At 35.4% G+C, this 24868-nt stretch overlaps 1 protein-coding gene and 1 pseudogene across 2 annotated transcripts in view; one reads left to right on the forward strand and one right to left on the reverse strand.

Moving 5' to 3' along the window:
• LOC149209662 (uncharacterized) overlaps positions 1-7247 on the reverse strand; it is a 67769-nt gene extending 60522 nt beyond the window's left edge. The window contains exons 1-2 of one of the 2 annotated variants that reach the window (XM_089396443.1): positions 7092-7247; positions 6834-6986 (exon numbers count right to left, since the gene is read on the reverse strand). The gene's annotated coding sequence lies outside the window, so the exon portion shown is untranslated. Of the gene's footprint in view, positions 1-6833 lie in introns of both variants that reach the window. The other variant, XM_089396442.1, reaches the window with a different exon arrangement.
• On the forward strand, positions 3199-3932 carry LOC149209663 (uncharacterized; annotated as a pseudogene).
• Positions 7248-24868: the final 17621 nt, after the last annotated feature.

Below are 24868 nucleotides of genomic sequence, written 5' to 3' on the forward strand. Positions count from 1 at the left end.
CACAATAATAAATATAGACCAAATACAGAAAATTAATGCGCAGAAGCAAAAACAGCAGACTTCAAAATGTCAATACTGTCAATGAATCCCCGAATATAAACCAAACAAGGTACTACAAAGGACGTTTCGGCTAACAACTTTATAGATCCTACAGGCAAAAGATTTGATAAAGAGAACAAAAGGATAGCTCATAGCAGGAACTTCAAAAGGGCAAGATTTTGGCCACAGATCAAGAAGTACAACAAATATAACTGTTTCTGCAGTTGAAGATAAAAATAGACTTTAGGTCTAAAAATTAGCTGGTCATATGCATCATCGGTTCAGTTTGCCCCAATATTGACCCCAAAGGTGGAAAATACAACAAAGTGAATAGAAAAAGGAACATAACCTTCAAAATGTAATCTGTCTATTGACATATTCATGAAAAGTTGCAGTTACCTTATCACTGAATAAAGTGGGTTCAATCTAAAGCTTTGCTTGCACCATTTTATACAAATTCAATCCCCAATGGTTCATGAAATGTAAACACCATAAATACCCAAATTGAGTAAGAACAAAAGGGCTCTAGAGTCTGAACCACTTTCTCAGGTTAGATAACAACTACAACTCTGATTTATGTGACCAGCATAAACAAAAATTCCTGAAAAACTTGCAATACTCAGAATATTGACATTGTTAATTATCCCCTTTCCCTCCAATAGTACACATTCAATTTTTTTCAGTTTAAACAGGAAAAAGGAAAATTCAAAAAAAGAATTCCCAAGGAAAGATTTCTGAACCTGCATCATCGAGCAGGTTAGTCAAGTGACAAATCAAGTGAACTTTCTTCACCCGAATTCAATCCCCCAAGAACATGTCATTTTATGTGGCCAATTGTTGTGATACCCTTGATATCTCATAGTTAACTGAGTCTAGGCAATTTGGCATAGGCAGAGTATCTCAATAGGTAAGGTCAGGTGCAAGTCCCAGGAGATTTTGACAAAATAGATATCCTTCTGTCCTGGGTGATCTTGAGAAAATAGATATCCCTCAGTCATGGAATATACGCTGATGGTAGAGCCTACTTTGATAATAAGCGGCCATTTACCAACCAAAAATAAATCTGAACATGCATCAACTAGATCTTTAAATACAATTTTTAACAAAACTTTGACATCGGGTGTCTTTGCTTCTGCTGAATGAAATCCAACACCAAGAGCAATAGGAATACTGACTGGATTGATTTTGGGCAAGGAGTTTTGTATGCATTTTCAGATGTATGTTGGATTGTCCCGTATAGCCACCCATGGATCCAATTCCAGTAGAGGCAGATAACAAACTAGATTCTTAGCCCTTTCAGGTTTTAGTCATATGGGTTTGTTAAGAATCGTCTGGGGTGACTAGTCTGATCCCATATAAAACATATTCTATTCCATAAAAGCATTTTCAATGGAATGAAAAGGGTTCCCTCCGTTGTAACATATTTTGGTACACTGAAAATTACAAATTTTTAGTGAGAAATTGCTATTTCCTTCTTGGGCTAAATGCTCAGATATATACTTATTAGTGCTTTTGAATGGTTTATTATTTTTTTATAATAATTTTAATTTTAAAACAATTGTATTTTTATAAAAATATAATTGTATATTTTTATGAAAATATTTATTTAAAATTGAAGTTATGTTATTAAAAAAATTTGGGTCGGGCCTAATCACAAAGTCAGCATTCACCAATCAGCCATGCAAGTCAAAAGGTCAAACAACAAGCGCCAAGATGAGGAAGGGCAAGCATAATGTCCAGGCATTTTTTAATGGCGGAGGTTGTCAATACTAAATCAACGGTTTTCATTCTATTTCGAACCCCCCAAGGTCATCCGAGATTTAACAGCTGGGGGGTCTGAAGTCTTGTTTTGAAAAATAAACCACTTTTCCACGTGGCATATTCCTGTGCATTTCGGACCCCCCAGGTCCAAAACCATTTACCAGACAGCACCCCTTCCGAAATCAGCTTATGGTTTTAATTTGAGTTGGTGGAATTAAAACTTGATTCTTTGTAAAAATGAGCAATGTCACAAGTTGTTGATGGTTGTTTCACTCTATATGGCATACAATTCAAACATTCTGTTATATGGTTTTTGTTGATTTGGGGTAGCATCGGATGTGCTGTAGCCATGAAAATTGGTGGAGAGGCTAAAACACATGAGATCTCCAAGATCTAGAAATGGTTTGGACAGATTGTACGCAGTTTGGGAGATATTAAAATAATTAATATTTTTACTGGAGTTCCTAAGTCTAAAGTTAGGAAAAATAAAATATTAATGAGTATTAATATAAAACTGGGTTAGAAGGTTCCAAAACTCATGGATCAAGCCAAATCTAATCTTAATTGTTGATTAGAGATGTAATCTCGGCCGTTGAAGGACCAACGAGAAAAGTATAAGAGGAGGCTTGAGGGTCAGTTGGAAGATACAACAGAGTGACCAGTCATTCATTTTGCTAGAGCGGGGTTGCTAAACAAAAGTGAATCAGTGATCAGCAGCGAGGAGCAGTGAGCACTGGGCAGAGAGGTAGAGACAGTGCCAAGAGACCAGCACAAAAACAAAGAGTGAGCGCAACAACCAGAGCAGGCAACGCAAAGCCCAACAGAGATAGTGCAGAGCCCAGAGGGACTGCGTCATCCACGCAGAAGATAGAGAGAGTGACGCAGAGGGTCCCAGAGGCTGTGCAGTGCCTCAGAGGGCTGACGCAGAGGGTCCTGCGCTGACGCAGTGCAGCAGGAGGCTGACACAGAGGCCAGAAGGGCCAGCGCTGAGCTTCAGAGTCATCAAAGAGGGTTTTGTGGGATAGGTTTTCTGAATACCTGTTTCCGAATAGAGAGGTATTGCTGCCGTGTATTTTTCTCTGTCGGGTGAGCCAATTAGGCACCCAATTGTACTCAAGGAAACACTGCATAATAATATACCCTCAGAATAATTGCACCGGTTTTCCCGCATTGGGTTTTTTCGGGGACATTTGTCCAAAAATAACATTGTCACTTCTGTGTTTGTTTTCTTTCAGCGATGATCTGTAGATGTTGTGACTGTATTGTGTTTATTTCAATATTTAAATGTTTTAAATAACTTGTTCGGAATTTACAAGTAGAAGAAATAAACCAGCAGAATACAGATTAATTTTCTAAGGGATAGACTTAAAGAATTCAAAAGTTTTGGCTCAGGTAAGAATGGCTCCTCCCACCCATATTAAACGTGGTGTGGGCATTGTTATTGATGGCATTTCTGCCATGGCAAAGAGCCCACGTCATTTGAAAAGCGTATTTTTGGGTTCCATGGATGGAGATATCTGGCTCTGGAACGTTGCTACCAGGCGCACAATTCAACCATTTCCAGGTCATAGAGGAGCGGTGCATGGTTTGACTGTGTCTACAGAAAGAGAGCGGCTTATTTCTTATGGAGATGATTACACAGTTAGACTATGGGATATCCCAGTTGCTGGCATTGGGAAATCAAGTTATGGCTCAAAGAATGTTCACAAGCCACTAGCAACCTATGTGGAAAAAAAATTCTTTCAGGGTTGTAGATTACCAGTGAGATAGTAATGCGTTTGCAACTGGTGAGGCTCAAATTGACATTTGGAATCATGACAGGTCATAACCGATAAACAGTTCACTTGGGGATCTAATACTGTCATTTATGTACGGTTTAATCCTGCAGAAAAAGATATATTTGCTACAACTGCCAGTGATCGCAGTATTTTTCTATGTGAACTTCAAATGGCATCAGCCTTGAACAAGTTAATATGCAGACAAGGAATAATGGCATTGCATGGAATCCAAGAGAACCTATGAATCTCACTGCAGCTAATGAAGATTGTGACTGTTATAGCTACGATATGAGAAGAATGAATATTTCCACATGTGTGCACCAAGACCGTGTTTCCGTTGTGATGGATTATTGAAGGGAAAAGTAGAGGACCCTGGAGAACCCCAGTGGGAAGCTATTTTTTTCCCAGTCTTCCACCTCTGCTGAGTGAATAAATAAACAGAGTTTCTTTGGCTGGGAAGTTTCAGTATGTCTTTTGTGGTCATCCAAGGAGGTATTTGTTTACCACTGGTTGGATTGTCTTCATTAGTTCTGAAAGATTTGTGACAGATTGCAATTACATCGCATCCAACTGCTCATTATTTTATGGCCTGTATACCAAAAATTTTGAATGGTAAATCAATGGAATGATGTACTGGTTTTGATCCAAATTGCACAAAGATTCTACAGTTGTGTGATAGACTTGGGTCAAAATTTCGTGGGCATTTTCGCATAGTGTACTTCAGGCATGGATTCTGGACAAACGATGGTGAATTTAAAAAATCCGAAACATGGGTTTTGTGCAGAATGGCGTTAATTAGGTTTAGTTAAGGATACTGGCAAATTCTGAGCTGTTTGGGAGATTTCCTCAGTTCTATCAAGAGTATAAACCCAGATTCCGTCATGGAAGAAATGCGTTGGAAAAACAGGGATGGTTAAACCTGGACTCTGGTGGTGCAGCTGATGCATCATCTCTCCTTATTGTGGGTTCAACATTTCCTGTGTGGGAATTATAGTCTATCATGATTTATACTTTGGAATGTATGATTCTTTGAAGCCTATTGTTTTGATTGGTGATCTTGAGAATATCTTCCTTGCTATTTTTTTCTTGGTTGGGTATTACAATTGGTGCTAGCTTTGCATAGAATCATATAGATACTGTACAAAGAAGAATTTCTTTTTCACATCCTTGAAAGACCAATTTCCTCTCTACTACACAATTATGGTGCTCCTGTACATCATGTTTCAGATATCACTAAAGATGATTTGTATTTTCTACTAGCACATTATTCAGATGAGTTTAAATGGTGGAGGATGAATTCAAGGACGTTGGATTTATATGCTTTGCAAATTCGTTATATAAGAAACTTTAATTTTTAAGTGCCAATAGTGGATGGGACATGCGCATGTAATCATCTGCAACCAGAAAGCTTATTGAAAAATTACTTCTGGGTAACTGGAGCAGGTGAGGAATGTTTATGGTATGCTGAACTATTTACAGGCTCTTGTTGAGAAGTCTATCATCATCCAGATCCTAGAGGAAGAGGAAGAAGGCAATTTAACATTCACTGCAACTGATGGATATGACTACAATGGAGGAAGCAATATTCTGAAGGTGTTGGGGATAATTTAGTATTATTGGTCTACTTAGTGTACATTACCTTCTTGGAGATTATTACAGTGGACTCAACTGCTTGGCACCTATAGATGTTAACCAAACATGTGTCTACAATTCAGTGATTGGAAGCCATATCACAACTATTTATTATATGGATTCACCAACCTTATGTTGAGAAGGTATGTTAAGGCAATACGGGTCTTCAATCAAGTTGTGTTGTGTATAATAAAGACCAAACAATTTCAAGATTGGCATTCGAATCACATGAGTATCCTTAGGCATCCAATCAGCAGGTCAAACAGTGACCAAATAAATGGGTAGAGGTTGAGATTTTCTAAGCTCAAAATCAGCTACAACATTCAGTGGCAGATCTTTTGATTTTTTAGCATCCAAAGGACCATAGTTGGCAGCCAAATGAACACTTGGCAGCCAAGAGATTTTGAACATGATTTTAACCACTCCAGCAATACCTACAGCTCGAGACACTTTGTAAACAACTTTCCAGATTTTAAGACAGAGAATTTGCAAACAGTTCCAAATTACTTGCAATTTGCAAACTATTTTTAGATTGTTTTATTTTTAGATTATTGTTAGGATTTGATCCCTAAAAGCTTGTAACAGCAGATGAAGGTTCAGCTTAAGGTTTTCCTATATATTCTTTTATTTGTAATAAACAAGGGTTGGCTTTTGATGCCAAGGCTCTTGACTTTGTAATAGCTTCTATTATAGGATTTCTAATGAAAGCCTTCCAGCTCCAGTTTATGATAGAATTTGTGGTTCTAGTATGTCTTTCTAGTGTTTCCATAACTTGTTTTCTGCACATGTTCAAAATATTATAGAAGATCTGGGTAAGAATAGATTGAGTTTCAATCTCTCTAAAATCCCCTGCAAATTAATAATCGTTTAAAGATATTAGTATATTGGATTGTTTCTCTGAGTTAGCTCTTCTTTGAACTGATTATTGTTTGTCCTTCTATCTTCCCCTGAATATGTTTTGTTGGACTATAGAAATCTTCTACACGCATCCAAGTTTCCCTAGTTGTTAAATAGTCAGGCTCACTGCTCAATTATTAGGAATCTCCTTACATTCTTCTATCATAATTCTTGAAAAGCAGCGAAATCATTCTGTTAAGCTAGACGCTGGAAGTGTTCCAGCTTCCATTCCAGCATCCACTTTGAGAAGGGACCGGGTGAGAGAGGTCTTTATTCATGAATAGAAGATCACCAACCACCCCCAATTAAAACCATAAATCTGGCCATTGTGCTTCAAAGGCTGTTGTTCAGTGACAGGTAAACAACGTTAAATAAAATAATTAAGGAAGCCCCTCTGGTACAAAGGCCAGCTTGAACCTAAACGCTGGTTGAGTTGGTTTCCCGCATACTTCTTGCGGCAAAGTATTGCCTACGGGAAACACGTACAACACCCTCAACCTTAGACGTCTTCATTGATAAGGACCAATTACATAAACATAATCAGTGCATTGTGAATACAGATCAACAGTGACAATTGATTACAAGGCTAATGCAAGGAAATGTAACTAGACCAGGCACTGGACTGCACGTTTTTTTGACGGAGTACGACAAAAAGATATGTAGAAAAATGAATCCAACCCCTGGAGAAGATCCATGAGACCTGGAAATAAAAAAATGCGTACTCACCCGAAATAGAAGAAAAAATTCTGGTACAACAATCTTATCTTCCGTCGGCATAAAAATCCTGAAGGTTTTTCGTCACCCAGTGTTGAAATCAGCCATTGACCCTCCCGCAACAGTTCGTCCCTCCTCAGAGCAGTTTGCCAAACAGATTGATTTCTGCTTTGGTTGCAACCATATGAAGTCAGGTGAAAGATTCTGTGTGAGAAAATAAAATTATGTTTGAAGGGAGAAGGAAAGCAGCAGAAGATGAAATGTTGCAACCTGGGGTATTGTTGCCCAGTGAATTGATGGATTGTTAAGCTGCTGTCTAGGTGTCTTCTAGTTGTGATCTATTCCATCTCAGTGGTGTGAGTAGCAAATTAGCTGAGCTTTTAGGTGTGGTCGGTCCTCCCGTTGAACTGCCTATGTGTCTTTTAGTTCGTCATCTACTTTATCGCAATGCTGTAAGTTGCAAAATCGTTGAATTTTTAGGTGTGGACGTTTTTCAGATAGAACTTAAGTGAATTTGGATGATAACTCACAGTAAAAGTAGTCATTATTAAACATTATTATATAAGTAGTGTTGACCAGCAAACTATTGGTAAAGGCCTCAATGTTCTGGGCATTAGACAATTTTTAAACTTCATGTATTTCAAATAAACACATATTTATATAATCATTAAATGAATTGTTTTTTTAATAAACACATATTTATATAATCATCTTAAAAATTAAATTGATATTTTAATTATATATATATATGAAATATTTATTGATATTTTTTATTTTATATATATATATATATATATATTTTGATATTTTTATTTTTATTTATTGATATTATAAATATTTTCATAAATATTTAATTTTTTAATATATATATTTTTATTAAGTTAATTGGATTTATTTTTCACTAGATTTAAGTGTTAATTGGCGAACTGAAGGCATTAACTACCACTCACTGTAAGAAGGACTTGAGGTTTTGGCAATGCCATTACCACGCTTTCCATAGCACACAAGGTTCTAGATAGGGAGGAGGTGGCAAGACCATCTTCCATCAGCATTTATGGTATCAGTTGTACTAGTACATTCGTCATGCAACATGGTGGGATGAACATCATGTTAAATCGCTAAGCTCCAAGAGAAATAGTCATTCAAATTCGCAGCAACCCGCAAATGGAGTCGGAATTGAGTCAATTGGCATTGAGGAAGCGCATGTTGCAGACATGATGTGTGACCGTGAGCACACCCGTAGAGGAGGTAGGGGAAGAGGCAGGCCTCCTATCCCACCGTAGCATGGATAGGGTGATGAACATTTTAACAGCAGCATCCCCCATTGACATTGCAAGATGGTATTTGATGCAAAAGTTCAAGGGCTTTGTGTCATAGGAGCACCTCTGGGCTCTGTGCAATCTTCTCACCCGACACTTCAGAAACCAAGAGGACATGAATGTTCTGCTTGAGGACAATGTTTTGGATCTAGATTTCCATGTACATCGTGCCAAAGTTGCAATTGAAAGAATTGTTGGTCTCCTAGGTATGCATCTCCAAGGCTCCTCTTCTTCTTTCACTTACGCGGTGGATGAATCTCCCTCGCACTCCCCAGCTCATATTGTCACACAATGTCGGGTTCCACAATCTATTGCTTGATTGTTACTAAGCCTCGCAGAGACTCGAAGACCACTCCAGCTGACATAGGTCCCTCGAGCAGTAAGGGTGGTCACATCAGCAACAATAGTGTTGCATCATCCCCTCATCAAATAGTGTAACCAACGACGTTCAGTCATCCTGCTGCCATGGGGCACCTCCTTACTAATGACGAAGATTATTACAAGCCCTACCTAATGGTATGGGAAGACCCTCGAGAGTGCTAGTTGTGCAAAGCACGACTCTCAAGATAGTTTTCTATGTGTCTGCCACACAGTGTCTCAATGCTTTTTAGGTTCCTTTCCCTCTTATTTTGTATGTAATGATGCAAAGAAATTGCGAGGAGGACATTTGCTTTCTCCTTTTTGGGTAGATGTTTCCTCTTGTTCTTTCACTTTCATGACTCCTGGCCCCATGGCCTTTGAATATGGTTGGTTTATGTTGGGCCTCAGAGCTCTGTTACATGTAATTTTTGCATAAGTGTAATACAAAGGCTTATAATCTACAAAAAAAATGGATTCATTTTTAATATATGTTGTTATTTTTTCTACATAGCTTTAAGTCTCGCATGTCACAACTTTGTTGTGATGCCTTTCAACCTTATTGTTAAATCTCGATCCTCTTTTGAAAATCAAAACATTTCTTTTGTTTGTAAGTCAGTACAAAAAAATTCTATTAATAAAAGTATTTTACATTGATATCATGCGTATCCAAAAGGACTAATCTGGGAGTGTAAACCTCCAACCGGATATCTTTGAATAACATCAAAGCTTCCAAAAAATAGAAATGAGTTTGATCAACAATGACCATTGGTTTTACAAAGTAATACAAAGGATGATAACTATATATATTCCAACACCAAAAGGAGGTGAAATATTACATGCCAAAATACAAAATTATACCATAAATTTTTAAAATCATTACAGTAAGACAAGAGACCAACAAAAGTCACCACCCATTAGCCTGCTTGATGCCACGAAGACTGTTGAAACCCTTAATGTGTAGTTCATGTTGTGGAAAAGTGCCAAAAGGACACTTTGCAACCAAATGTTGCCACTATTGATGAGGGAGTAGTACCATTTAGTCTGAGATGATGACCAGAGAGAGGGGAGTTGTGTTGGATAGTGGAGAAGTGTTGACCAGTTAAACATTGGTAACAACAGGAGTGTCAGTGATATTTTCAAAGTCAAAATCAGAATTTGACAGCACATACTTTTCCATCCTTTACAAACACGTGAGTATATCATCCAAACAAAAGAGAAAACATTCCTTAGGAGGCGTTTTATGTCCTCCTGGCATGCAAAAATCTTGTAATTGTCCACCTATTTGTCTTGGAGCACCAAACGAAAATAGAGCGTCCAATTGTTGATGCATTGCCACAGAATGCAAGAAGTGCAATCTCCTTCTTCTAAATTTCCCAAGGTTGGGAATCCATTTGAGATCTTGAACACCCACCCCTAAACCAGAGAAGTAGGCCTTATCACCAAATTCTCTCGATTCCAAGTGTTGAATTTCCTTTCTAATCTCGAGAGGAACCGAGTCAAACAAAGTTGCCACCAAATTCCATCCAAATAAACATCTCTGATGAGAAATATAACTACTATTGGCCCCTCCCCGTTGGTTTTCCATTCTTTGGTGAGGTGACATAGTCACAAAGTGGTATGTAGTATTGACATTGACTTGACTAACCCCAAGACTTGTAATTTGACTCTCATAACAATAAATTGGACAACACCCAAGCAGAATTATATTGTCCCCAAAACTCACAGGAAATCCAATTATATAATCTGGTGACCCCTTACAGAACACAAACTCAAGCAAAGTTATATAGTCCCCTCAACATAAAGGAAAATCGACTTTATAATCTTGTGACCCTTGACAGATCGCGATTACTTGTGACAAAAGAACGATAAGGGAAATATAGAATTTGAATTATACACTCTTAGCAACTTGGGCAACCAAAATTCCTTGACCTTGTAGAGACAAATTAATACAACAGGACTACCCACAAAAAATGATAGCAGAAAATCATCGACTACATACCAAGTTTTGTTATTAGACACCAACGTCAAACAATGTAGCCCAAAACTAACAATAGTAAGCCATAAAACTCTCAATTGCCTCTTTAAAATGTCAAAGTAGAAGCTATTGTTAAAACTAGATAGAAAATTTCTTAGGATACCATATGCCACATACCAAAACAAGATAATTGAACAAGATACATGGAAAATCAGAACCTTGGAGCATCGATGAGGGAAGCATGACCACCAACTCGAAGATAGGCCCCAAGGCTGCATTGTATAGAAAGAGGATAAATAACATTGACCTCTTTCAAGAATTCAAGACCTTTCTTCACCTCCCAATATTACATCGTACCCTTGCCACCCTATGACTGATCCAGGACTTTATACCGGCAGGAGAAGAAGGAGTACCATGAGGTTGAAATATCATTTATTTGCCAGTAAAGGATATGAAAAGGACAAGTGTTAATGACGTTTTTAAGGAATACATTCCCTCTTTATTGTAAAGAGCCATAAATGAGCTCATAGCATGCATCATTCCCTCCCACGACTGAGTGTGTTATAACCATAATGGAAACATTGAAACCATGAAAATAAGCAACAATAAGTCTTGTCCCTCTCCCGTTAACCTTGCCCATTTATGAGGAGGTGTTGTTAGTTGGTAGCGTTTTTTTCCATTTACCACTATGTTTCCACATATGGACCGCATATGGACACCTAGCGGTATCATTACCCATTTCAAAAAATATTGGGTTGTGAACACATTTCCACCCCCCATCGAGGATCCTTCTGCATAGAGTTTGTTGTCCTTTTAAAGCATAACCATTACTTGTTGTATCTCCTCTTCCTAGTCTGAGATTGGCCACGACTTGTACATGTACAACCCTACAAAACGACAACCCATGTTTTCTAGGTGATATACCACTCCATTTCCTACTCGTCATGTATGTTGGACTAGGATATATTCAAATTTCTTCAATAGTTCTGCAATATTGGCCACTACGTTTTCTAATTGCCAATTGTGGATAATTTTGGAGGCGGATTGATTGTTTAGTAATCGACGAACACATTGAATTGTGAGTAATGAATCCCCATTAAGTTGGATTAACTTAAAACCTTGTCGAGTGACGATTCAGAGTCTTCTCTCCACAGTTAGAGACTCAACTAGGTTGTTAGTGGCAATATCACAATCTACTGCAAAAATTCTTAAACTGACTAACTTGTTATATCTAAAAATCCCCCTAAAACTCGCAAGTCCCGAGTTTCCTTAGATGCACCATCAAAACTTAATTTTATAAAATTTGTTGGGGAAGGCAAATAATCATTAAAGAGTGATCTATACAAGCATGAGGAGGAGAAGGAATCATCTTACCATCCAAATTTAAGTTTTGAAGGATGATTTTCTCTGATTCTTAAACTTCCCAGTCCGTTGATGACCATGGTACTGTTCGTATGGTCTCTTGTAAATTGGAAAAAAAATTCTCATATCAAAATAATTTTTCTCCTCCTAGCTAAAAATTTGGTTATTTCGTTCCTTCCATAAGTTCCATAAGGTAAAACCAAAAATCAAATTCCAAGCTCTATTTACAATTGGGTTCTTGAAGTGCATAGCCAACCATTAATTGACTGCAAAATTCTTATCCTAAAAATGTAATACCAGATGAGCAGAGAGACTTATTAAAATTTCCCATACCTCTACAACAAACCTACATGAAAAGAAGATGTGTTATGTTGACTCCTCTGCTTTGAGACAAAGAAAACAAAAGGACGTCCCTTCAAACCCTCGCCTGCGAATCTTGTCCCAAGTTAAAAGACAATTACAAGCTATTAGCCACAAGAAAGAAGAGATTTTCGGCCACCAAAATCTCGACCATATCCACTTCCATACATGCTCTTTCTCCAAAATTTGATGTCCCGCCACAATCTGATATGCTTATGTAATTGTAAAATGACCATGCTGGCATGTCCCCCAACGTAATAAATCTACTCCATTTGAGTAACAAATCCTTCTTTTGCAAAGCTCCTAATAAAATAGTTCCCATGGGAGTGGGTGAGGGGGTGGAGGCCAGTTGACCTATTGTTTCCATGTCTTCCAAAATGATACATCAAATTGTTGTTTCCAATAATCAGAAACTTTAATCATACCTAGGTTTTCCAAGAAAGATTTAATCCCCTGCAAGTCATTTTTTCCATTTAATCTTGGCATCTGTTGCCAGGATTCATCCCAAAAATTGGTTTTAGCTCCAACTTTAATATCCCAAAAGACATATATTTACACCATTTCTCTACTATTATGAGCCCAATTCCATAAGCTTGATTTGGCAATAGTCCTAATATCGTGTAATATGTCTTACGGAGTAAAAAATTGGGCATACTTTCGAAGCTATATTTATATCCACAATTGGTCTCCTCCTTTAACCCGTTGCCACCATAATTTTGCTCCAAATGTAGTACTCATGATGTTTGGATCTCTAAGGCCTAATCCACCTAAAGATTTTGGTAGAGTAAGTTTCTCCCAGTGAACTAGCGTCCATCTCTTGGCTCTATCAAAACCTCTCCACAAAAAGTCTCTCCATAGTGTTTTGAGCTTGCATCATATAGATTTGGGCAGTGGCATAGTTGTCATCTAGTACATTGAAATAGCTTGTAACACCGACTTAGTCAAAACCATCATGCTTATAAAATTTAGAGCGCAAAAGGTCCAGTTTTGAACTTTGTTAGACAATTTAGTTAGTAAATCCTTCCAACAAGTAATTCATATTGGGTATAGGGCTAGTGGTACCCCCAAATATGTGACTGGGAGGTGACCCCTTCGAAATTCCAATACATGAGTCAAATGATTTGAAACAGAGTCCTTACAATTAAAAAAGAAAACCCTAGTTTTTTCCTTGTTAATCATAGTACCCGAGGTATCAACAAAGATTTGCAAGATTTTCTGAAGGCCTTTGACTTCACATAATGAGGGTAAACCAAATAGGCATATGTCATCAAAAGATTTGTTGACGTGTTAACTTTAAATCCTGCCCAAATAATTTGAGTCCTTTAATAAGTCCCCTAGAACATGATTGTTTTAAGAATCTACCTAGGCCTTCCATCTCCAAAATAAAAAGAAAAGGGGATAGAGGATCCCCTTGCCTTAAACTCCTTGTTGGCCTGAATTTTGAAGATGGTGAACCATTGATTATTATTGAAAAGAATGGAGATGATATGAGAGATAAAATCTAGGAAATCCACTGCCAAGAAAAACCAAATGCATCTAAAGCCTTAAGTAAGTAATCCCAACAGAGATGGTCATAGGCTTTTGACAAATCTAATTTAATCAACATACCTGGTTTCTTCTTAAATTTTAGGGAGTAGATAATTTCTTGAGTTGTAAGAATACCATCCATGATCTACCTACCTTCCACGAAGCCCGTTATCTCTAGCAAAATAAGGATGGAGAGTAGAGGTTTTAAACATTTGGCTATGTTCGTGGAGATGATCTTGTAAATTACATTGCATAAAGCAATGGGTCAAAAGTCACTAGGATCCTCTGAACGACCATGTTTCAACACCAGTGTAATGAAAGTTGCATTTAGACCTCTCCATAATGACTGTGTTTGTTTAGATTCTTCCACTAGCTCATATATCTCCTCGCCCATAAAAGACCAACATGCTTGATAGAAGTCGAAGGTGAAACCATCCGGACCCGATGCTTTGTTTTTTAGCAAGCCCATGACTATCATTTCCACTTCTTGAAAGAATATCAATTGCATCAAAGCTATATTTTGTTCTTTGGATATAATTCTTGGTATATTTGTTAATAGTTGGCTTATCTGGACTTGCCTTTGAAAGGAGGTTTCTGATAAGATATTCTTATTATAGTATACTAATTATGTCTCTATAGCTGAGTGTAATTTTTTTCAATCACCATCTGACCCTACTATAGAGAAAATCCTATTATTACGCCTTTGTTGCAACATAGAGTTATGGAAAAACTTAGAATTTTGTTCTCCCACTTTTAGCCATTATACCCTAGATTTATGTTTCCTTAACAATTCTTCTTGTTGGTGTCATTGTTTAGGTTGTTGTAGTGTAAGCCCTTCCTCCACAACCAAGTCCATAGTTCTCCCTTCTAGGATCATTTGTTGCTGCAATTCTTGCATCTTTACTTCCAACTTCTGTGTCTCTTCAAAAATATTTCCAAAATGTTGTTTGTTCCAAATTTTTATTTTATTTTTTAAAGCCTGCAAATTTAGCTTAAAGGAATGCATTCTATTGTTACCATTCATTGAAAATTCCTGCCACCAAACTTTAACTTTCTCTATAAAATATGGATTCCACAACCAAAAACTTTCCAAACGAAATGGCCGATTTTTTGGGGTTTCCTTTAAATCTATTTTCAGTCTAAGCAGCCAATGGTCTAACCCTAGACAAGGCAAGATGATTGCATCTATGAAAATATCCATGTGCAGAACTGCCTTCATTATAAGAAAAATGTCTAGGCGATTGGCTATTTGATGGCATTCACCCCTTCAATTATTCCAAGTAAAAATACCATTGATCGTAGGTACATCTACTAGCTTCACTTATTCAATAAGACTATTAAAAATTTCAGAAACTGGTTCAAGCCTGCTTAAACCTCCTTTTTTCTTTGATAAGGACCGTATAATATTAAAATCTCCCCCTAAAATCCATAATTGGTCAAGGAAACACCTCCTATGAAACAATATTTGACTTAAATTTTTGGCTTTTCTATTGACACCAGGGGTCCATACACCATTATTAAAGAAACTAAGTCTTTTGTACCCAGATATATGAAAAGGCATGTTAGTATTCTTGAGCTTGCCGCCCAGTCTTGAAAAACAACTTCCGATGGATCCCATAATACATCCAATCCCCCAAAGCTACCTTGTGCATATAGGGCCATGAATTGGAAACCCTTCCAACAAAAATAAAAAATATTTTCTAGTTTATTCCTTACTAGCTTGGTTACCTGTAGAATCACAACTATCGACTTCTCTTTTTTAATCTGATCCCGTAAATATCTGTGTTTGCCTTTATTTTTTAAGGCCTCTAATGTTCCATGTGAGGACTTTCATTGAGAGTATTTTGGAACTATAGGGAAATAATTTGGGAGCACCATAACTTGACTAGGGTTTACTAAATCTTCTCCCAATTCTTGCAATGAGTCCTTTTCTAGTTTTCCTTCCCTTTTTTTTTTCGCTTGTCTAACCAAATCTTTGACTAAAATGTCTTTTGCTTTCTCTCTGAATTCCTCTATAGAATGTATTCCTGATTCTTGCAAAGATTGCTTTTGTTTTTGTGTTTGCCATTCAAACAGAGCTTTTGCATAGTGCTCAGGTCGCTCTCTAGACAAATCCACCAAATCTCTCTCCACCCATTGATTATGGAGGTCCACTAAAACACTTTCTTCCTTAGACAAAGACTCATAATTTTGTCTTGTTAACTGAGCAACCTCCTCAATATCCGGTACGTTAGTACCATCAATTTTATCATTATCCCCTCTTCATCCTCTGGAGTTTTCCGCTTCGCTGGTTGTTTCATTTCCTTCACGTTCTAGGTATGTTCCATCATGATTCCATCGTTTAGTATTTCCTCTTTAGGATCCTCCTCCATAACCGCCAAGGATTCAAAAGAATTTTTCCCTTGGAGGATCGGTTGATTTGTGATGGTGCGTGACTTGGGATTTCTTCTGAGGGGAGTCATTTTCATGAAACCTTCATTTCCCACCGATCCCACACTGTCTAGTTACTTCTTCCAATTTAGGCGGTCTCTAAAAAGATGGCCATGTTCATGACAGAGATGGCATTAAAAATGAACATACTCGTAATTGATTAGTTGGCACAAAATTTCCCCTTAGTAATTTAGGTTGATCAACTCTGATAGGGGTTGGGATATATTCATATATATGCATAGACGAGTGTATGACATATTCCATCCCTGTTTAGTTAATTATGAGACTTTTACAAAATGACCCAATACATTACCAATCCCCCTAATATTTGTGGGGTCCAAAAATCAAATGGTAAGGAATACAACCTTGTCCATACAAGTGGAAACTTAAAAAATTATGTAATTACTTGTAGGTAGCACAGGAATAAGAAAGTCATGTTCGACTCTTCAAGATTATTAAACCTTTTTGTTGTATTGTTCACTTCAGGATTATTAACAGGATACAGGATATGGTTGAATGGGAAAGATCATGTGCTGCACGTCACTATCAAGCTTCAATTTTCTTGCAAATATAAAATATTTATAAATATTTGAGTCAAGTGGAAGCAAGCAAGTACTGCAAGGTGGTGATATAAACCCAAAAGGAAATTAATGTTTGTATGCTCTTTATTAAGTCCGCGACATCGCAAAATCCGTAACTCTTTATTATTTTGTACAGATTGTCAAAATCCTCGTACACAATTAATGATAAATTGTTTTTAAATTTCGTAAAATATTCAATGATGTATAAAATAAAATCGATTCCTTCATGTTTTTAAATTTTATAAACAGGAAGGTGTAAAGTGCACGTCTGATAGTGATGTTTTTTTTCGACCCCTAGGAAAAAAAATATTTGAAATAGAAGCGGAAGAATATGCGGGTTGACAATGAAAACAATAGTGTTTGGAGTAGAAAAATAGATGGATTTAACAAGAAAATTTAATGACAAGTGTCCATGATTTAAGAGATTTGAAGCCATTGTGTTGAAGTCGGTCAACAATAAGATTTAACCATAAGTGACAACATTTTAGTCAGTGCAATAATAAGACTAAACTGCATCAGATTCCTTACAGTAAAATGCTAATGTTGCAACAAATTTATACAAATTGTTTTAGATTCTATTTGAATAAGAGAAATATGCATGACGAAGTGTGTAGAAAAGGAATTAGATGAGTTTTGGCGGAGATAAGTTCCTTATAAAATAGATGTTGTAATTTTGATTTAAAAGAAAGAATCATTTCACTCTCTTGTGCAAATCTTCCTTTCTCCTATGAAAGGGAGAATGATCTTGCTAATAAATCCATGAAGAGCCCACATAAATAAATATGGAATCAACTTGTTTGTGTCAACCAACGCCAGAGCACGATTTTTTTATTTTATTTATTTATTTATTTTTTTGAATGAAAAAGATGGTATAAGGTCGTAATCCACTCCATAGCATCATGGAGTTCAATCAAGGAAACAAGATATCCACCCCCTCAAATCAAATCCATCTGAGTAAGACAATCAATCTGGGTAAAACTAATAAACATGTAGAGAACTGTTGGGAGGTCTTTAAGTAAACAGATGATATATGACCAAGGGCACGACTTGTTGGATCCATTGGAATCTTCTCATGCACACATGACATAGTCTGGTGCAAATTGCATATTATAATTAGTCCTTTTGGAGTTATGGCACAATGTAGGCTGCAAAGTCTATCTTGGAAAATGACCAGATACATGGAGTTGAAAATGTATTTAGCTTTGGAGTTTTAGATGCTTTATTTTTTGAACTACATGGCCCCTGGATTAAAGATTTATTTTGTGTATGCCCCATTAGCTGAAATGCACAACAATTTGTTTCTTTATTCTTTGCCTTTCATGTCTATAAATATGTTACTAGAAGTGAACAATTTGAATTTTGTATCCTTTGCCTTGACCATGTCTAGGGCTCAGAAATAACTTTGCTCCAACCAAGGTTTTTTCAATAGACGGCGTGTTCTCACATCATACGATGGTAAACAAATTGAGGGGACGTAATAACTCATTTTTTACTGAGTTTACGTAGTTATAGCAATAGATCGAGTAGCAAATCCATTTCGAGATTGAGTTTACCCAGTTCCACGCACAAAGGCAAGAGCAGTTCAAGTATCAGTAGTGACCAATTGTAGTGACCTTAAAGTGGTGTACGAGTTTTCCGATAGCAAAGCAAAAAGTGAAAGTATGTTATTTTTGCAAGGTTCAATTCCCTAATCTGAAATTTACAGTGAGTGTAGTTTTTTTATTTGAAGGTCAAATATTTACAATGGGATGGTCTGTTATAGCCTAGCCTTAGTACATAAGACCTATTCTTTATGAATGACAAGGTTGTTGTTCATAAAATGCATGTTGAATAATGTGTTAGTCATGAAAATTCCTAAAAGGATGCTTTATAATATTTATACTGATATGCACAAAATGCATTGTTATTCCTCTGGAACAGTCTGATGATCCCTACATAATAGATATCATTTTTGGGATTCAACTACGTTAAGTAAGTCATTCAAACGTATGACCATTTCCATGAGAGGTAGTCGTAACTGACTAATTTCTCATGATTTTTGAATAGTTCACTTAGCACTCATTGCATCGGGTGATGCTCACAGGGGTGAAGAAGTGGGATTGAAACTAGTGAAATGTGGAGAACGAATCACATAGCATCAATCATCACTTCCGGGGCTTGCACCCGGTAACCAGGACTTCCCAGGAGGTCACCCATCCCAGAACTCCTCTGGCTCAAGCGCGCTTAACTGTGGAGTTTTTCCCCACAATCAAGCCCACTTAGCTTGCTACCCCATTTGCAAAACCTTAGCAAGTATTGTGCCTCATGAACCATTCAAGTAGAGATCCCTTGACTCTTTTTGAATTTAAGTATGGGGGATTTACGCAGTGCATTATATTAGATATCATTTTTGGGATTCAACTGCGTTAAGTAAGTCATTCAAACGTATGACCATTTCCATGAGAGGTAGTCGTAACTGACTAATTTCTCATGATTTTTGAATAGTTCACTTAGCACTCATTGCATCGGGTGATGCTCACAGGGGTGAAGAAGTGAGATTGAAACTAGTGAAATGTGGAGAACGAATCACATAGCATCAATCATCACTTCCGGGGCTTGCACCCGGTAACCAGGACTTCCCAGGAGGTCACCCATCCCAGAACTCCTCTGGCTCAAGCGTTAAGCGCGCTTGAGCCAGAGGAGTTCTGGGATGGGTGACCTGCTGGGAAGTCCTGGTTACCGGGTGCAAGCCCCGGAAGTGATGATTGATGCTATGTGATTCGTTCTCCACATTTCACTAGTTTCAATCCCACTTCTTCACCCCTGTGAGCATCACCCGATGCAATGAGTGCTAAGTGAACTATTCAAAAATCATGAGAAATTAGTCAGTTACGACTACCTCTCATGGAAATGGTCATACGTTTGAATGACTTACTTAACGCAGTTGAATCCCAAAAATGATATCTAATATAATGCACTGCGTAAATCCCCCATACTTAAATTCAAAAAGAGTCAAGGGATCTCTACTTGAATGGTTCATGAGGCACAATACTTGCTAAGGTTTTGCAAATGGGGTAGCAAGCTAAGTGGGCTTGATTGTGGGGAAAAACTCCACAGTTAAGCGCGCTTGAGCCAGAGGAGTTCTGGGATGGGTGACCTCCTGGGAAGTCCTGGTTACCGGGTGCAAGCCCCGGAAGTGATGATTGATGCTATGTGATTCGTTCTCCACATTTCACTAGTTTCAATCCCACTTCTTCACCCCTGTGAGCATCACCCGATGCAATGAGTGCTAAGTGAACTATTCAAAAATCATGAGAAATTAGTCAGTTACGACTACCTCTCATGGAAATGGTCATACGTTTGAATGACTTACTTAACGCAGTTGAATCCCAAAAATGATATCTAATATAATGCACTGCGTAAATCCCCCATACTTAGATCCCTACATACCCTATGCATTAGAGAGTGCTACTTTTTCAACCTCAGTGAATGACATCAAAATTGTTTGGTGCTTGAGTGTATGAAACATGTTAGCCCTTAAGTACATTTTATTTGAAGGTTGAATATTTACAAAGAGATGGTTTGTTATAGCCTAGCCTTAGTACATAAGACCTATTCTTTATGAATGACAAGGTTGTTGTTCATAAAACGCATGTTGAATAATGTGTTAGGCATGAAAAGTCCTAAAATGATGCTTTATAACATTTATACTGATATGCACAAAATGCATTGTTATTCTTCTGGAACAGTCTGATGATCCCTGCATACTCTATGCATTAGAGAGTGCTACTTTTTCAACCTCAGTGAATGACATCAAAATTGTTCGGTACTTGAGTGTATGAAACATGTTAGCCCTTAAGTACATTTTAAGGACACCTGTATTTTAGAGTTTATGTTTCATATTCTATCCTTCCCAAGATCTTGCATTCACCTCATTTTGATAAAATAACTTTTTTTTCTTCCAACATAGAGGTTTACCGATGGGGTCTCATAAAACATCATAATAACAACTGAAGACAAGACAATCAATCAACAGACAACCCTAAGAACCAAGACTACTCATCAAAAGAATAACACACATGCATAATTTAAATATGTAAGAGATCTAGAAATTCAGTTATCATCTGCTATTTTTTCTTAAAATCATTGGGATGTATCAAATTAGAACCACATACTTTTAATTCTTATGACAGTTCGTTTTCTAAGTTCATATTACCAGTCTTTTTGAGATTGCTTATGAGAGAACAACACCTTCATTCCTCAATACTCTAAATAAATAGTAAGCAGTGGTTAATTTCTTAGCTTTGATGAGCTTTTCAATTAGCGCAACATAGATCTTTGTGTTTGAGACAATTTTAAACTTGAAAAGAAGTCATTTGAAAACATCTTCGCTCTCATCCCCTTCTTTAATGAGGGTATCGACAAGCACTGATAAAGATGAATCATCTGCATTCTTCCTCCATTGAACATCTCATCTAATGCTTTGCATAGTTTTGTCTCAGATGGATTGGACTCAAGCAGCCTCTGCGTCACAAAATTGATATTAATGCCACTACGAATGCAACTTTTTAATCAAATCAACATATATATCCATTTTTAAAAGATTGGGGAGAAAACAATTTAGATTTGATACATTATCATGTCAATCCAAATTTTCCTTATTTAATAGTCATAAGCATTGTTAGACTTTAAGCTTCTATGGTTGTTATTTGGTGTAGTATGATCTGGATTATCCACAGTATTCTATTCATCATGTTGACGTTTCGAACCCCAGAGGGGGTCCATCATTAGGACCAAAAAATGGTAGATTATGAATAATTGTTCTTTGAGAGAAGAATCCTCCAACAAGCGTATATATAAACCTAATTGATCCTAAATAGTGAAAGCTGACTTAACCTACATATATTAGTTTTATTTTTATTATTATTTTATTTATTTCAATTTCAATTTATTTTTGTTTTAATTATTTATTTTTAATTTTATTTATTATAGTTAGATTAATTATTAATTAGTTTAGTTAATTAATTAATTAATTTAATTGATTGATTAATTAATTAATTAATTTAATCAACTTATAATTTATTTTAATTTAATTATCATAATTATTTTAAATAAATAAATTATTAATTAGTTCAGTTAATTAATTAATTAATTAATTTAATTGATTAATTAATTAATTGATTAATTTAATTGATTGATTAATTAATTAATTTATAATTTTTTTAAATGATTTTATATTTCTTTTTTCTTTTCTTTTATATGTTAATTTTATTTTTAATTAATTAAACCATAAGAGATTAATTTATAAATAAGTAACCTATTTAATTATTTAATTAATAAATTAACTAATTTAATACATTAATTAATTTAATAAATAAATTAATTAATTAATTTAATAAATTAATAAATTAATTAAATTTATTTATAATTTTTATAATTTTCCAAATGTTAATTTTATAAAACTGATGTTACTATAATCTATGGTCATTAGAATAAATGTATTTTGTTATATTGGTTATTATTAATTAATTTTAATTATTAATTAGTTTTAATTAATCAATTAATTAATTATATTTTATTTTTATTTTTATTTTGGGGAGAAACTAGTGATACTGAGTTACAAAAGATTTGGAGGGATTTATTTGTCTAATGAGGGGAACCCAGTTTCCACTAATCTTGCTCCCATTGTCCCTGTTGAGGTTCTGAGGAAATTTCATGATTTAGATGGCCTCTCTGATTTTCCTCTGATAATGATCCTCTCTTGCAATGATTTTGGCGTCTTCTAAACATACATGATGTTTGGTTTTGGATGAGTGTTCCGCAAGGGCTGATGTACGGGAGCGAGATTAGTGGAAACTGGCTTCCCCTCATTAGACAAATAAATGTACGGGAGCAAGATTAGTGGAAACTGGCTTCCCCTAATTAGACAAATAAATCCCTCCAAATCTTTTGTAGCTTAGTATCACTAGTTTCTCCCCAAAATAAAAATAAAAATAAAATAAAATAATTAATTAATTAAAACTAATTAATAATTAAAATTAATTAATATTAACCAATATAACAAAATAAATTTATTCTAATGACCATAGATTATAGTAACATTAGTTTTATAAAATTAACATTTGGAAAATTATAAAAATTATAAATAAATTAATTAATTAATTAGATTACTTATTTATAAATTAGTTTCTTAGGGTTTAATTAATTAAAAATAAAATTAACATAAAAAAAGAAATATAAAATATAAAATCATCCAAACAAAATTTATAAATTAATTAAACTAAACTAATTAATATTTAATTAATTTAAAATAATTATAATAATTAAATTAAAATAAATTAAAAGTTGGTAAAATTAATTAATTAATTAAATTAAAAGAAATATAAAATCATCAAAACAAGAACTATAAAATAAATTAATCAATTAATTAATTAATCAATTAAATTAATTAATTAATTAACTAAACTAATTAATAATTAATTAATTAAAATAATTATAATAAATAAAAATAAAAATAAATAATTAAAACAAAAATAAATTAAAACTGAAATAAATAAACTAATAATAAAAATAAAACTAATATAGGTAGGTTAAGTCGGCTTTCACTATTTAGGATTAATTAGGTTTATATATACGCTGGTTGGAGGATTCATCTCTCAAAGAACAATCATTCATAATCTACCATTTTTTGTCCTAATGATGGACCCCCTTTGGGGTTCGAAATGTCGACATGATGAATATAATATTGTGGATAATCCGGATCATACTACACCAAGTCATAAGCATTATTCAACCAGGAGCAAATGAACTTCTAACTAAATGCAGATCATATCATCCTTTGTTTGAATGTCATTAGTGTTCAAGTTACAAAAGCTTCTATCCAACGAATAACATTATATCCCAATCTAGGAAAGCATTTAGATTGAAACTTTTTCATTGAAAGAAATTTGTACTTCCAAAGACATCATTTATAATAATATGCCAGATTTGTTTACAGGTGGTTGACATAATTTTTATTTTTGTTGGCTCGACCCATTGGGATTAGAACTTTGACTCTCATGGTTTACGTAATACTTCATAACACGGCGATCGCCAATTGAGTAGCCCCCTATGGACTAAGTGGTTGACATATTTTTAGATTAAGAATTGCAACCTGATTTCCAATGTAATCTTAAATCAACAAGGATCAAAACCTTGGGTTGTGAGTTGTTACTTTGTGGTTGGTATGGAGCACCACCACGTAAATTTGATAGAAGCACCTTCTCTCCTAAATTTGGAATTCATAATTCTAAGTAAGTCAAACTGAATTAAAAAGTACCTATTCTAGAAAAAAAACTAATTTGGCCAACAATATTTCCTAATCCTAGAACTGTTAATTTTAGAACAATAATTAATACTAAAAAGTCCTGAGAACAATGTATGCATAGCTAGAGGACTGTTGTGCACCATGCTCCTTCCTTAACTGTTGTGCCTCTCCTCTTACTTGTTATCCCATTGCTGAAACACACCATCTACTATGGGGGAATGACTGAGAAGCAAAAGATACTTTCTAACAATAGTGTCTCAATGAAAGGTATATCCCTCAGTGACAACATCTAAGTGGAAGGTAGAACTAACTTTTTTCACAAAGTGGTTGTTAAGGAGATTGACATCAATGTAATTAATTATTGATTACCATAAAAGAGGTAAATAACAAGTCCAATAAATATTTTTGGCCCTGAAAGCATGGGTAGGAAAGGATGTTGTGTGTGAAAAGCTTTACTTCTTCCAAAATGCTTTTTACTATTTCTGAACTTGAATCTGCAAATACAAATATTCTTCTCATACAAAAATTGATCTTGAGGGACTACTTGAGGTTGTCCTGCATTATAAATAGGTTGAAGTTTTCAGTTTATATTACATAATGTATATAAATATTTAAATTGACGATATAATTTAGAAATATAAGTTAAATGAATGTAATCCAATGGATTGATGTTAGAACAATCCATTATTAGTCAATTCCTTATATTGGTGAAATTAAAGTTTTCAATTTGGGATTGAAGCATGAACATCAGGTAAACGAGAATTAATTCCTAGTAGGCTCAAGAAAATGAGATGAAGAAATTAAAATTAAGAGAGAAGGTGCTTCAAGTAAACTTAGGAGAGAAGTAA

Source organism: Pinus tabuliformis, chromosome 1_2 (genome assembly GCF_031772625.1).
Source record: "Pinus tabuliformis cultivar Carrire ecotype Pingquan chromosome 1_2, CPIR1, whole genome shotgun sequence".
NCBI lineage: Eukaryota > Viridiplantae > Streptophyta > Pinopsida > Pinales > Pinaceae > Pinus > Pinus tabuliformis.